General features: G+C 34.7%; 1 non-coding gene across 1 annotated transcript; it reads left to right on the forward strand.

Moving 5' to 3' along the window:
- Positions 1–2,834: 2,834 nt before the first annotated feature.
- Positions 2,835–2,970, forward strand: LOC118017446. The gene has a single exon (XR_004681150.1). It is a non-coding gene; the product is annotated as a U4 spliceosomal RNA (small nuclear RNA).
- Positions 2,971–6,989: the final 4,019 nt, after the last annotated feature.

Below are 6,989 nucleotides of genomic sequence, written 5' to 3' on the forward strand. Positions count from 1 at the left end.
GATTGACAGAGTCTGCAATATGTTTCAATTTGCCCAAATTATTATGTATATGTTATACACATATATAATAATTATATTTATTTATGTTATTTGTTTATAATATCTTATGTAAATCTCAATATTACAGAAGGATAAAGATAGGAAAATTTGTAAAACCTAATATTATTGAAATCTGGTACCTAATATTATAAAAATATGTCTTAAGTTGATATAGAAGCAAACTCATATTAGAATTAACATGAAATTAGAAGCTTGATCCTCTCCTTATAATGGCTATGCATATATTGGCACCATAATTAGTTCTAAGTCATGGTTGGATTTTATAAAACTGAGGATTTGTGGGACTCATGTGTTGATAATACCTAGATATATCTGCAAATTATGTTCTATTATGAACTGTTTCTATTCTCTTCTACATTATATCTACTACATTATCTTCTAAAAGCCCATTCAGGTAAATGCAATCTTAACTAAGTTTTGTCTAAATTAGGTGACTGTTGAGAAAATATATAATGAATTCATATATCATATATTTAGCATAATGAATTAAAGTTATAGGGTTTTCTAATTTATCAATATATTAGGAGTTATAAAATTAATTGTATGGAATTTGTCAATGTATTGATATATTAGGAGTTGTGAAATTAAAAATATTTAATGGTGGCTACCATTTGTCAAGTGTTTAGCATGTATTAGGTATTTTGTCTGTATGAACTTGGTTCATCCCAGAACCACACTATAAGGCAGATAATTATTTTACAGATGAAGAAACCAAGATTTAGAGAGATTAAAGATCATGACTAGATCACTGAGATAAGGAGGAAAGGACCTGGGACTTAGCCAGACTTGTATTTTTACATCATTTTTCACATTATTTACATCATTACCTCACACACTCCAGACAGAGAACAAGGAATAAGGCTCATGACCACTTTTTAGCATTGAGAACATCTATACATCACCATTTTGATATTGGAAATATGCAAACAAAATCCAATCCTGATTAAATATTCAGTGAAAGTAGGTGAAATGAGAGTGTTAGAAGCTACATAAAGGTGTGAGGCAGAATAGCCACTGAGACTCTACACTAGATCTCATACAAGTTCAGCTCCAGATCGACATGTCAGGGGAGAATAGCACAGTTCACGTGGACCTGCTCTGTTAGAAGCAGTAAGGACCACACCCCTACCAGCCATTGGAAGAGAACAGAATGGGAAGCACCAGAATGGGTCTGTTTGTCAAATCACCACACACCCCACCCCAGGGGAGTCTACGATAAAGACCAGTAAATGGAGGAAACACAATAACTTCTAATGTCTTCACCATTATCAAGGCCATTAAAAAGATGTAAAAAGCACAACAACTAACCACACTCATAAATAGTGAACTAGCCTTGGAGAAGGCAGTAAGAACTCAGTCTCATAAGTAACTAGATGTATGTTAATTTTATTGGAAGGAGAAGTAGACAAATATAAAACATTAATCACCATCTCAGGAGTAATTTATTTTGCTTATATGCCTGCAGAGAAAAGGAAAGCTGTTTGCTTTTGGAAGTCTTCCAGCTCCTGCTTCCTTCTTGATCATCAGGGGGCTGCATTCATACATCTTCCATATGTCAATAATAGATTAGCCCTGATGTGGCTGGCCATCCTCTGCTTTTGTGTGTGCAGCCAGAATCCACTGACTTTCATGGGCAGATGGTGGTGAGTTTGGTACTTGTGATAAAGCTTTATCACAAACAGTATGATGCAAGGACTGCCAGATGCTCAAGTTATTATTTCTCCCCTATTGTATATGAATGTTCCCCTTTCTTATTTTCTTTCCTCCTCCAGCTTTCATGAGATATAATTGACATATAACATTGCATAAGTTTAAAGTGTGCAACATGATGATATGATATACATATATATTGTGAGCTGTTTACCACAATAAGGTTAGTTAACATATCCATCACTCCACATAGTTACCATTATTTTGTTTGTATGGTAAGAACTTTTAAAGTTCTATTTAAGATCTATTAGCAACTTTTAAGTATATAATACAGTATTTTTAACTATAGTCACCATGCTGTATATTAGATCCCCAGAACTTACTCATCTTATAACTGGAAGTTTGTACCCTTTGACCATCTTCACCCATTTCCCCACCCTCAACCCACTGCCACTGGCAACCACCAAATCTAACTTCTGTTTCTATGAATTTGATTTTATAAGTCTGAGTGTGTGTTTTGGGTTCCACATACAAGTGAGATCATATAGTAATTGTCTTTATCTTACTTTACATAATACTCTCTAAGTTCACCCATGCTGTTGTAAATGGCAAGATTTTCTTCTTTTTTATTGTTGAATAATATTTCATTATATATGATTATATCTATCTCTATATCTATATCTACATATAAAATTCATCCACTGATGTACACTTAGATTGTTTTCATGTCATAGCTATTATGAATAATGCTGCAATGAATATGGGGGTGCAGATTTCTTTTTGAGTTAATAATTTCATTTCCTTTGGCTATATACCTAGACGTGGGGTTGCTGGATCATATGGTAATTCTAATTTTTATTTTTTTTTGAGGAACCTCCATATTCTTTCCCATAGTGGCTACACCAATTTACATTTCCGCCAAGAGAGCACAGGGGTTCCCCTTTCTTCACAACCTTGCCAGCACTTGTTATCTCTTGTCATTTGATAATTATCATTCTAACAGATGTGAAGTGATATCTCATTTTGGTTTTGATTTGCACTTCTTTCTCTGATGATTAGTGATGTTGAGCAACTTTTTCATGTACCTGTTGGCCGTTTGTGTATCTTCTTTGGAATAATGTCTTAGCTTTGCGCAGTGACAGTTTCGTAGCCAATGAGGTTTATCCGAGGCGCGATTATTGCTAATTGGAATAATGTCTTTTCAAGTCCTTTGTGAATGGGCTCCCTTCTAAGAAAATGTGGCTTTCATCAAAAATATGACTTTCTGAATTTATTGAGTGACTGTATCCCAATTTAGGGAATCATGCTCCCATTAAGACTGATTGAGAAGTTCATCTAATATATTGATAAAATATAACTTTCATAGCTTGATTTTTAGTCTACTTGAGTGTCTCTGTGTCAAGATTTTTAGAAATAAAAGAAAACTTTAAAACTTAAAATGAGCTCAAGCTACCCAGGAAATAACAATTTTATCTATACAAAGACCACCATGAGAACCCCTAGCAAAATCCAACATACCAAACCTGAAACCAAGAAGAGGGCTGTGGAGAGAAGGGCTAAATAAATGTTAGCATATTGCTAACATTTATTTAGTCCTACTATATGCCACACATAGTTCTACATTGTGTTTTGTGTGTGTGTGTGTGTTTTACATTGATTAACTCATTTAATCTCACAATAATCCTTTAAGATAGGTGCAATTATTTCTCCCATTTTACTGTGAGGATCCTGGGCATATAGAAGTTAAGTAACTTGCCAGAGGTCATACTGACTGGATTCAGAGTCTCAGCACCTGATGACTCACAAGTGAAATTTTGCCTTTGTTACATATTGTTGTCTATTCCTAATTTCAAAAACAATTAAATGGAATTAAGGAATATTTCTCTGACATTCAATGGTAAACCCCAGCAAGGTAAGACCAACCTGTTGTCTCTCTCCATGGTATCTCTGGCACCTAGTCTGTGCTTACTACAAAATAGATGAATGAATAATCTAAAAAACTTGTAATTGTTTTTTCTTATGTGACCTTCATTTGTTTTTTCCTTGTCTTTCCAATGTCTATGCTTGTTTTAACTTGAGCTAAAGAATTGCTGAACAGTGCCTGGATTAGAGTAGTTCAAAACTCCTCCTCAATAATTTAAATAGCTTTCTGTTGCCTTTAATTGCTTACAGAAGAATTGGGGCTGGTTTGGTTTAAGAGGGTGTTTGACTTACAGGATGTCCTCAACAAGACTTCTCTGAGATGTATAATGAAGATTGTGCTGAAATATGGAGTCCATATTTAGATGGGTGAGCCACTGCTTCTGTGAGGTCCTTTACTGTATACTATTTTATTAATGATTCCTGGCAATAAAAATAATTTCAAAAAATAATCCTGGGTTCTATGTGCTAAAGCTGACAATATCAATAGATTGATGTAAGTTATATATAATGTGTTCTATGCACTGACTTACAAAACTTTCTAATGAGTAAATACATACATGGCAGCCATGTGAGTATGTGGCTCCTAAATCAAACCATGGCTGTGTGGTAGGAACTGCATTTTGGTTTTGGTCTTTGTAGTTGCTGAAAGTTGATTTGATTGTTAATCCTATAATTTTTCACATTTTCATTTATCTGACCATCTTCAACTTCTTGGTTCTGAGACATCATGCTAACCATACTCATTAAAGGAATAATCAAATAGCTTCATTTCACACATGGCTTTCTTTTAAACTCTTTGAGAGCACCCAGGAATTTAAAAACATCCACTCATAAATTATTCTTACGATTGGATCTTGTTCAATTCACTTAAACTTCATGTGCTCTCTTTTCCACTTGGAAATAAAAGGATAGTGTTGACCCACTTTCAGAGGAGCCAGTAAAAAATGGTTGAGCCTTCTTTATAGAGTACTTTGAAAATATATAATTGCTCTGGATATAGAAAAAATTAATCAGAAATTTTTAAAAAAATGTTTAAAAGCAGCTAAATGAAAAATCTGGAATGCAAACACAGACTTACTAATGCTGAATAAGGCAGAATAACATGGGCCCATCAGTTTGACTAGTTTAAGTAGAGTCTATTTAACTGTAAAAATCAATTGAATCAGTGACAGAATCATTTCATTTTAGTGAGTGTCTAATTGCAGGCGAGCTCTGCAGCACAATGACGACCTCCTTCTGTTGTGCTCGGCTCAAGACCACCTTTAATGAAAGGTGACAATGGAGTAGATCCCTTGACTAAAACACTTTGATAAATAAATAAGTAGCTAGATGAATTTGCCAGCTTGCGGGGGGAGAGGGGGTAAAGGAACAAATGGAGCTGTAAGTCCTATAAGAATAGTTTTATCATTTTAAAAACTTTTATGGATTATTTAAAATGTGCTTCTCTAATTACAAGTTTATAATGTTTCATTTTGTTTAATAGCATTTGCTTTGATTATATCATTATCATAGTTAGCAAGTTGCTGTAGTACCTACCTTACAGTATTTTTCTAGTAATGTGAAGGATAATTGAACCTATATGAATGTGTTTTCCTTTTCAGTCCCTAGAAAGAGACTATAATAGTCATAACCTGGAGAAGTTTCATTTGCAGCAAATTTATATTTCATTGTCCCTTACCAACTTATATTTAGGGCTTATTTACTAACAGTTTAATTTTGCACATTCACCCATTCTAATTGCCCTCTCACAAAGTTTAATAATCACATTCAATTTTGGCAGGATAGCAACAGAGAAGTAAATTTTCCAATTTTTGCACCTTTTGGGTAGATCCACAGCTTTGGTAGAGAAAATTCAAAAAGATTTCAGTATTAACATATGCCAAAATTTTTGGGAAACCTCTGATATTACCTCACACCCTAGTCCTCCATCTCTGATTTCAGAAGGTATAAATTGGGGGACCCTCACCCTCTTTCTTGCTTTGCATGGTCCCCTGGGCCTAATGTCCATTTATCTTTTCCTAGGTTGATTTGAGAGTGAACAAAAATGTCATTAGAGCACATGTCAAGCAGGGGCTCAGAACCAGTTATGTGAATGTTTTGTTTTTCCTGTACTTTGTTTTCACTCATGTATTTTTTGGTGTGTGCATATGACAGTGTGGGAGGGTGTGTGGGAGGGAGAGAGAGAGAGAGAAAGAGAGAGAGACAGAGTGCATGTGAGCGCATTTGTCTACTCTAGTAATACCATAATCACAAACAGTGAAATATCTTTCATTAATTCTCTGACAATAACTGTAGGAAAATGGTGTTGTGGTACCATGGAAAGAATATGGGCTTTGCAGTAAGAAACCTCTAGGTTTAAATTCCAGCTCTGGATTTACAGATAATTAGCTTTATTTGTTTTTCAAAGTCATTAAGTCCATCTGAATCTGTTTTCTCATCCATAAAATGGGAATAATAATACAAACCTCATAGGGTTATTGTATTAAGTAAAGTATGGAATATTTCATTTTCAACAAATGTGTGTTCTCATCTACTCCTTAGTACTCCACTGAGGTGGTTTATCATAAAGCACAGAACTATGATAAACGAAGCAGAACTATCAAAATATGAATAATAAAAGAAGGGTAAATCAATTACACTAAACAAATGTCTAACGTTGTTTACTGTGACTAATTGTAGTATTTAGCATTCAGATTCTTGATGGACAGGTGACAAGATAAACACAGTAGTTTATATGATTGCCAGTACTTGAGAAAGGAAAATAAGACTCACCAACTTCTTTTCTGTACTAATGTTTTTAATATGAAATATTAATTACCTCTACTCTTATTCTCTATCTCAGATTTCATTAAAATTTTGATTAAAAGTTAATTACAAACTCAATAGAGAAGAGGGAGCATCATTGAAGAACAGATGGATATTTCTCTGCTATAAGTATGGCCACCTCTTTCTTAACAGATAAAGGGACTCTTGTTAGGGCACTCTTGTGGGGTTTGAACTGGAGATTACTTTGCTGTAGAAATGGTGGGAAAAAGAAAAGCTGACTAAATGAAGCACCAGGAGCTAATGGCTGCTACATATTTTCTTTCAGTTCTGTGAATTCAGGAGGATGGATTTGTGTTTTCCTACCTCAGTTTCTTCTTTAGGGATTGCGCCCATGTAGACATTTTCCTGACAGTTGTGCAGCTGTTTCCTCCTTGGTCCAACACCAGCGCTCCGTCGGCACAACCCCCACCCCCACAACACACACACACACACACACACACACACACCTCTTCCCAAAGCCCACTGCCCTCATTCATCAACAAATCCTTCTCATTTGAAAGAAGTGTGAAGACTTTTGATTTTTTGAAACA

This window comes from Mirounga leonina, unplaced genomic scaffold, assembly GCF_011800145.1.
Source record: "Mirounga leonina isolate KUSES-001 unplaced genomic scaffold, KU_Mleo_1.0 Mir_169, whole genome shotgun sequence".
In the NCBI taxonomy this organism is placed as follows: domain Eukaryota; kingdom Metazoa; phylum Chordata; class Mammalia; order Carnivora; family Phocidae; genus Mirounga; species Mirounga leonina.